Source organism: Acomys russatus, chromosome 14, assembly GCF_903995435.1.
Source record: "Acomys russatus chromosome 14, mAcoRus1.1, whole genome shotgun sequence".
Lineage (NCBI taxonomy): Eukaryota > Metazoa > Chordata > Mammalia > Rodentia > Muridae > Acomys > Acomys russatus.
This window is the reverse complement of record NC_067150.1, coordinates 33,842,645-33,852,037: the sequence shown is the minus strand read 5'-3', so window position 1 is coordinate 33,852,037 and position 9,393 is coordinate 33,842,645.

The window sequence follows — 9,393 nt, the reverse complement described above, 5'->3', positions numbered from 1 at the left end:
GATCCAGGGTGCCACTGTCGCCCAGGGACACCTGACTGCCTTCCCGATCCAGCCTCCTGTAACTAGTGGCCCTTCTGCGCTGGAACTTTGTTTATTGTGGAATTAATGAAAGCTAATGGTCCTTGAAGATGCTTTACTGGAGAGCCTCAAATTCACACAGTGGGTTAAGATGGCGTCTTCTCAGCTACCCCTAATCGCCCAGCTCTGTAAAGAATTTTTAAAGCTTATACGGCCTCTGAGAGCATCCTGGGTTATTAATCTCAGAATCAGCTCTCTCTCTCTCTCTCTCTCTCTCTCTCTCTCTCTCTCTCTCTCTCTCTCTCAAAATATTCCTTCAGAAATCACACAGAAGACCAAAAGAAGGGAAGGAGAGCCACGCAGCTTTCTCTCTGTTTATGGAGCAAGGCTTCATACCCACTTTCTCCTACAGGGTGAATTCAGCTGAGAGCTGCTGGCTACATTTCCAGGGCCCCAAGTGTCTGTCTACTCAGCCTCTAACACACAGTTAAAAATCATGGCTCATACTTCACGGACATAAATATTTCAAAACCTCTTGCTTTTTAGCCTGCCAGATGGCTGTATCTCACACTTTCAATGTGTCAGACTCCCAAAACCTCGAGGACTCAAATTTTGTGCTGGGGTTTATGAGCCTGCAGTGGGGGTTAAAGAGGTGGACAGAGACTATGGCAAAGATCTGTCCAAATTAGAAAGAAAGTCTCACTTCATTTGGATGGAGAGTTTGGTCTTACGAGTGTTGTTAGTTGACATACTGTTGTGTTAAATTTCCCTGGGGAGACACAATGAATGTCCAGTCACCACAGATGGGCATGACCCAAGTCCACCTTAGCAAGACCAGTGAGTTTATTGAGCCTCTGTGAGGGGTTACTTACAGAAAGAAGCATGGTGGCCCCAGAACAGCTTCAGAACCACAGGTCCCACGCACAAGGATGGTGACTTCATGGAAGCTGTGCCACAGAGTCCAGTGTCCAGTTCTCCTCCCATTGTTTATGTAAGTTAGCATCTCCCAAGCTCAGGTGCAGCTGGACAAGGAGAAATCTCAGGTGAGGGTTCCTAATCCTGCCTTCCACCACATAGCAAGTGTCCATAATTCCACTGCCATTACCCCAGACCTGGCCAGCATCGTATCGATCTATTTCCATAGCTACCAGGGCAAAACCCAGGGTAGCATTATGGTCTCAGGAAAAAGCCACCACACATCCATCACAGGGGCCTATCGAGATAGATCACTGGATAAAGTGTTTGCTTTGCAAGTATGAACACCACAGCCTGGATCCCCTGAGTCAGGTAACAGCCAGGAGGGCTTGGCAGCCTACCTGCAGTCCCAGTGTTTGGGAGATGAAGACACTATCCTGGGGGAAGCCAGGAAGCTAGAGAACCAAACTTGTGAGGTTCAAGGAGAGATCCTGCCCCAGTAAATAAAATGCAGAACGACTGTAGAAGATTCTCAGGATCAAGCACAAGCCTACACACACACATACATACATACACACACACAGAGACATGTAAACACATATACAGACACACACATACATACACATATACACACATATACACACATACACACACACACATACACACACACACATGGGCACTCATTCACATGCAACTATTCATGTACACATGTAAAACAATTGTCATGTTCTCAATTCCTGCTCCAGTTTGTCCACTCTTGTATTCTTGTTCTTGCCGGGATAAACTCAAAGGACACAGTTTCTCTGAGGTGAGCTGACACTTCAGGATTCCACCATGTTAGATGTCCGCCATATACCATCTTCCCCAAGAGCGAGGAAAGAGAAAACCTCTCAGGTTCATGACCTTCATTTCCCTCAGGCCTGGCTTGACTGTGTTTCAGGCCATAGGTTGGAAAGAGCATAGGGTTGGGAGATAATTTCCGTCTCTGTTATATTTATTAGTAATATTTCTATCATCATATAAGTAATAGGTATTCATCAGAGAAAAGTTAGAAAAAAACAGCCAAAAATCAAACACACACACACACACACACATGCAGGCACACACACACACACACACTCACTCACAATACAGAGAAAATCCTTGCTAACATTTCAGTGTATATCTTCCTGACTTTCTGTGTAGCTACATGCAGCATGCTGTCAGCCCTCCCCTGCACTACAGCAGGACAGCCATTTCCCTGGTGCCTACTTTATTCTGGGGACTAAGGGTAGCTGGTAGATTATCAGAACCCTGAAGGAGGATGTGTGAGTTCTGTGCAGACACACCACTTTATGGAGGGGACTGGACTTCAGTGAATTTCCATTTCTTCGGGGGTCTTGGAACCAATCCCCTGTGGATATTTTGGGATGCCATTTGTAAAGCATAATTTGGGGCTGGTGAGAGATGGGTCAGTGGTTAAGAGCACTTCTTGCTATCCTAGTGGGCCCCTGTTCTATTCCTAGCATCCAAGTCGGGTGACTCACAATGGGCTGTACCTCCAAGCTCCAGGGGACCCCGAGCCCTCTTCTGATCATGTCAGGCAGTTGACCACATGAGGAATGCACTCACAGAGACACGCGTGTGTAAATAAAAAAATAAAAAAATTTAAAAGAAAGCCTAATTCCCCCCCCCCCCCAGTGTATGTATCCACCATGAATTTCCACCAGGCTCCATAATGTGTTTACTGGCTTAAAACTTAATTTCTTCAATTAAAAATGTATCATAGCCATCTTTCTCAGGCTTACAAACCCTTCTGGACTCATAAGCAGCAGAGGGGACATTAGGATAATTTGCAAATAGAAGGAATTTCCCCCTTAAAAATGTCCTTGAGTGTCCAAACCCTCAATTGAGTGTAACCATCAGGATCAGGAGCATGATTTTACTGTTTTTCAGGATGCTCCCAGGCCCAGCTGTGGTCCATTCTGACCATGTAGGTGACCTGGGAAGAGGAGCAAGGTGGCCCCATCAGAGGCAGCTGAGCTAGGTCCTCTGTACCTTCATTGGGACAAGAAGGATGAAGCTGAGAATACCAGCTCTAAGAACAATTCCAGAGCACAGGGCCTTGCTCACCTATGATCTGGTGCTTAGCAGAGAAATGCCAACAGGTGAAGGCCCTCCCAATGCCACTACCCTTCCTAATTAGCATGAGTGATGACAGCCCCGCACCCCACTGCCTTTCTCTCAGGCTATCAGCTAGCAGGAGAGCTTGCTGCTGTGTGCTTCCTTGCAGTCTCACCAACCATTCCTTCCCCAGACAAGGAAGTTGCTCTTCAGAAAACACTGCCCCTAACAATCTCCTCTGATACAACTCCTTACTGGACATGTAACTGAAACCAGAGTACACCAACAAGTGCTAGGGCTCTCACAACCACAGTGGGCCCTGCACAGAAGCATCTTGTACACTGGTCACACCAACTGTTCTGCATTGAGCCTAGGATACACAGAACACCCCTTGTGGTACATGCACTCATCAAGTGTGTGTACCCCAAAACTGGCCAGGAACAGAGTTGGCTTGCTGGCTTGCCTCTGACCTGTGGTTGATATAGCTGGCACTCCTGAGGCAAGAGCTCTGAACTTATCCACTATTTCCTTTATCCCAACTGTGTCACATACTCCTTAACCTCAGTGCAAATCACATGCTGCACTGAACGCCCTGTTGCAGCCCAGTTAAGCACCCTTTCAACTCATTATCTCATCTCATACCGTCCAGCTAGCTCACACCCACCGTGTCATCTCCTCCCAGTTCTCCGTACTTAGCATCCCACACTTGCCCACCCAGAGGAGAGCCCTGGGAGCTGAGAGATCACCCTCTTGTTCCATCTTCTCTGTCCAGCTTCTAATTTGACACAGAATCCGATTCGTTTTAACCTTTTTTTTTTTTTTTTTAAGTTGTTTTTAAAAAAGTAAGAAATGTGTATCTTCCTCCCCACACCCAATTCCTCATTAGCTTTACCTGGGTGAAGGTGACCACAGCAGGTGTGGCTTCGTCTGTCATTCGTACTTTGCTCCTTGTTTTGATAGTTTATCAACATATGTTTTAGGGGAGTGTGCCTTCTCCACTCCATGAGAGCCTATGGAAATGACTGTCCAGAGTTCATATTCTGCCCCACATCGAAGGTAGAAACACAACCATGGTGCCCGTCACCCCAGGATTCAGGGAAATATTTTTCATGAAGAGCTGGTTATGTTTCAAGTTTCCCCTTCTTCCTGTCCTGCTCCCCTTCTCTCCTCACCCCTTACCTTCCCCTCTTCTCCATCTTCCTTTCACTTACTCAGTTTTTGAGACAAGGTCGGACTATGTAGCCCAGGCTGGCATGGAACTCACAGAGATCCTCCAGAGTGCTGTGATTAAAAGACCTGTGCACCGCACTGGGCTTTCCCTCTCGTGTTTTGTGAAATATAGCTCCCTTGTTTCTAGTCTTGCTCTTACTTTCTTGAGTCAGATTTCCTTGACACTAACAGAGTGAACTCCAGAGACTGCGTCACAGCTTACACAATGCCAACGATGGTTGTATTTCCTTGTCTAAGGACCGCCAGCGAGTCAGTCGATTGGCACAGGGCTGCCCAGCCCTCATGTGGTCCGATCTCTGTTTCCCTATCATTACTTTTATTGGCTGCAGCACAGCGTCACCACTCATGTGCCACACATGCCCCAGCTTCAGAACAACACTCATTTTGCCTTGACCTTTGTCTCTACTCTTCCCAGTCACTGCTTCTTATCTGCCGAGGAATCCCATTCCTATCCTTCATAACAGTCAAGACACGTAACATCTTCAGGCTAGGCCAGCCAATCCCTGTTTTGACTCACACTATACCCTACCCTGTAATTTAGCCTCTGCAATTGCTTACTTACATGACAGGGCATTTAGAAGCATGTCTTAGTTGACGTGGGCCTTATAGCACTTAGCACAGTGCTGGCCAGATACTAAACATAGGAGGAATGTTAAATAAATGGGTAATTGAATGCATGGATGAATAAAAGCAAGTTGATGAGTGTAGTATAAGGGGCCTGTATCCGCAATCACTTTAAAGCCCATCTAGGATGAGGAGGCCCCGTTGTCCACCCACTCATCCTTCTCTTTCTCCACTCCTCTCGCCATCTTGTTACTGTGCTGATCCAAACTGGAGAGCACCAGGCAGATATAACCAATGAAGTGACAGAAACTGTCTGTAGCTACTGATGCTCGGGCTCCATGAGGGCCAGGACCCTGTGTATCTCCCCCCCATGGTGCTGTCCCTGGGCAGGCAGAAGGCACCCACTAAACACTGCAACCCATCCAGATGCCTGACTTGTCACATGTCAAAGGCAGAGCAACAAGGCAAAATATCACACTAACAGGCCATCCACACCTGTCCAGGCACATAGTGTTGTTCTCTAAAACTCCGTGGACAGCTATTGATTCCTCTTGGCACAGCATTTACCTTTTCCAAGCACAGTTGAGTTCATGACCTGGTCCTCACTTCTGCTTTATTAGCCATAATCTTGTGCTCCAGGCTCTCCACAAGCATTGGTGCTCAATCTTCATGATTGACAACACCTAAGGACTGAAATAAGAAAGAAGCTTGTGCTCAGACCCATCTGACATTCCCAAGGGATGGGAGAGCCTCTCTAGACTTAATTAGAAGATGAGAATGTCAGAGTACCAAGTCAGGGGAGGACTCCGAGGACATCAGTGAGGAGGGCCAGTCTTAGTATGAACAGTAATTCTGTATTATTTGATGCCTCTGGTGGTCTTGAAGGACTTTGTACAAAGTTAGGAGAGACTGGGGGGAAAGAGCTGGTAAATGAAATAGTTGAGGCAAGGAGACATCCCTGGAGAACTTCACAATGAGTAGGGTTATACAGATTAAACCAGCATCTGAGAAGGAAGGAGGGAGACTAGGAAAAGTCTGAAGCTGTCTGGTCTTGACGCTTGAGTGTGAACTCTTCCACTCACGAGCTTTCATGTTGAGCAAGGCCATCATCTCTCTAACCTTGGGCTTCATTGTCCATTAAATGTCTACCTTCTAGAGCTATTGGGAGGATTACGTTAGATGATTCATGAAATGCACTTTGTACTGTGCCTGGCAGTAAATTTTTAATATCACTATTTCCTTTATTTGCAAGAGTAAATTAGTATTGGCATCGAGCAGACGCAGTACATTAGCAGGGGTCATAGCCAAGAATAAGGAGCCCCTCTTCTTTGTTCCATGATCTTTGATGAAGATTTTCCAGATGCCATTGCCAGGAACTTGGAGAGTTGGCCACACCCTCCCATGGGAATCACTTTCAGTAGACACATTTAGGTATCTGACACAAAGAACAACTCCCAAAAGGTGGAATTCAGTTTCTACATATACCGGTCACAGCATGGCATGTTGCAGAGATTGCTGTGCTTCTTTGATGTGCATACACACGTATATGCATGGGCATGCATGTGTGTGATTCTACTGTGCTCCTGGGTTTGGGTTTTACATTCTACTGACATAAGGACCAAGCTGTTGCTCATCTACAAAGGTGGGCTAAGAAGCTTTCAGGGCCCACAGATCTTCAGTGAAATTCTCCAGAAGCAAACGAGAGATATACAGATTAGATCTTTCTAAGGATGCCAAGGCCTGTGCAGAAGAACCATGCAGCCCCTTAACTATGTCCTGGGAAATACTACATACAAATAAGTCTAAGCTGAGAAAGACATATGGGACAGGGGAAGAGGTACAGAAGGAATAGTTACCAAAATATAGGATAGTTCACAGGGTAGGTATGGACAGCTGGTAAGTCCCTTTCTCTCAGCTGTGTAGTTTCTTAGCAGAAGTTGGCTTCCATGCTTGGTTGATCATAACAATCATCTGAAGATATTTCTGAAAGTGCAGAGTGGGTCTTACCTCCATGGATGCTGATTCGCCAGGTCTGAGGGGCTGGGCTATGAAAGCTCTCCTTGATGACTCTGTGGTATGGCTTGACTAGGTAGGGCTGGCAGACAATCATACAGACAACAGAAAGGGTGGTAGTAACCAGGCCCTTAGAGAGGAGGGCACAAACCCCCAAGTGAGACCAGAACCAAAGCCGCTTCTCCAGACCCCTAAGGGGAGGATACAGCTGTCTCAGGTGAGAGGAGATTCAAAGCCGCTTGGTCAGAACTTAAGGTCAGATCAGAATAGATCAGACCAAACCAGATTGGACTAGACCGGATGAAACCAAATCCCCATTTTTTCATTCCCAGAAAGAGTGAAGCCAACCGAGTGAAGCCAACCGATCCTTAATCCTACCATAGAATTACCTTTACTAAGATTTTATAAAGGAAATTTGAATATCTAAGATTCTAGAATTCAAAGGGACCATGAGTTTGCTGTGTTATATGGCTAGAACATAAGACTAAAGAACTCACAGTCTTTTGTATTAAGAAGTTTTACTAGCTGTAAGTGGTGGAATTAGTAGATCTTTTTTTTTTTTTTTTTTTTTCATTCCTTATATCACCTCTTTGCAGAAAAAGTAGGCATGGTTGAGCATGTCATGACTACTCTTTTTTAAAACCCATCAGTGTCTCCCATGAGCTGATTCCAGCTAACACTAAGCAGAGCGTGGATAATAAGAGAGTGCTTCTCCTGGGAGATACAGGTGGTCCTCCGGAAACATTAGTTCAAATGGCCCCCTGATGGCCTTTGCAAGCCTCCTGCAGCCTTCATGAGTCTCTGCCACGCTTCCCAACTTCCTTCCTCTGGTCAGACTCATGTCACAATCAGATTGTCATGCAGTCCTTCCTGCCTCCTCCTCCTCCTCCTCCTCCATTTTCCTTTGTGAAGTCCAGACACATCTTGGCCCTTCTTCCTGGAAGCTGGAAGACCTGTGACTTTTGAGGACTGACCTTCAAGGGAAGGAGGCACAGGGAAGGTGCAGGAGAAAAAGGCAGAGACTAGACACTTAGGGCCAAACATCTGTGACTTGAGATTCACGGAGAAGGAAGTCTTTGTCCATTCCTTACTCATTCCGATGTGGTAGGAAGAATCCTTCTTGGAGATAGTGGAACTAATGCTCAGAGGATTAGGATAACCTGCTCAAGTTCACGTATGTCACATAGGTCAAGGCAGGGTATTTCTAGTTTCAAATCCTTTTTCCCGCCATGCCACAATGGTTGTCCGTAAGAAAAACAGAATAACACAATTGTCAATAACAGGAACTTTGGGGCTGGGAAGATGGCTCATGGTTACGACCACTTTCTATTCTTGTGGAGGGCCTGAGTCTAGTTCCCAGCATACACATGGCCACTCACAACCACCCTTAACTCCAGTCCCAGGGGAGCCAGTCCCCTTCTGGCTGCCATGGACACCAAGCATACATATAGTACACATACATACGCGACTACAAAAACACTCACACAGATAAAATAAAAAGAACACCTGGGAAGCTTGAAGGAGTGTCTTCACTCGTCTGTTTTCAAAGTAAGGATAACACGCCGTCTTCAGAAAATTTCTAAGTGCTGACAGTATTAGAATGAGTTTTCTTCTGCGTGTCTGTGGAAGTTGAACCCGGAAGATGGAGGTTAAGGGGTGTATGGATTTCATCCCACCAGCTGTTGGACGGGAGTGTAGAAGGTGCCTGGAGCGTGGGAGGCCTGGCTGGAGAATCGCAGAGAGGAAGGCTGTGATGGAGCCAGGCTGAGAAGCTGTGATGCTTTTACTGCTGAGCTCCATCTCTTCTGACAGGATGATGGCTGTGGAAGCCGAGTGGAGTGCTGAGAGTGCCCTGATGGCTACAGAAGCCGACGCAGCTGGGATTCTCTCCGTCTCTTCACTGACCGGCCGACTAAGGGACGCAACACAGCTTTGTCCAGAGCTTCTTAGATATAAGCTAGATCCAAGAATCTCACAGGAAACAGATTACTTAAGTTAGGTATTAAACACATGATTTCCTTAACTTAATGGCATCTCTGAAAACCCCAGGCCTTTCTTGGAGGAAAAAAAAAAGTTGGCTGTAACTCACATTTCTGTAAAATAGAACCATGGAAACCAATGGTCTACAAAGTTCTTTCTGATGAGGCACGAAATAAGGCATGTCCATGTCCAAAGTATTTTACCCCAAGAAGCCTTTGAGTAACAAACATAAAAATACTCGAAGGTACTCTTTTCTGGGTGAGAGATCACAAGTCTTGGATATTGATGTTTTTACAGGCTTCAGGGGAACTGCTGTGGCACTAGCCAGTTCAGGCACCCAAGCTAAAGACAGGAATGCTGGGAAACTGTCAGCAAATGGCCCAGGCTGGGCTACCAGTTTCTCAGTTCAGTGCAGGAAGCATCCATTGAGTATGCTTTATGTGCCCTCTGCATGCCTGTGCTGTCTGCATCCTGGGAGCTAGGATTGCAGGAGGTAGTTAGCTGCCAGACTCAAGAGGAAGCAACTCATCTGGGGCTAATTCCCGCCCACACCTTAGTCCTACATACAGG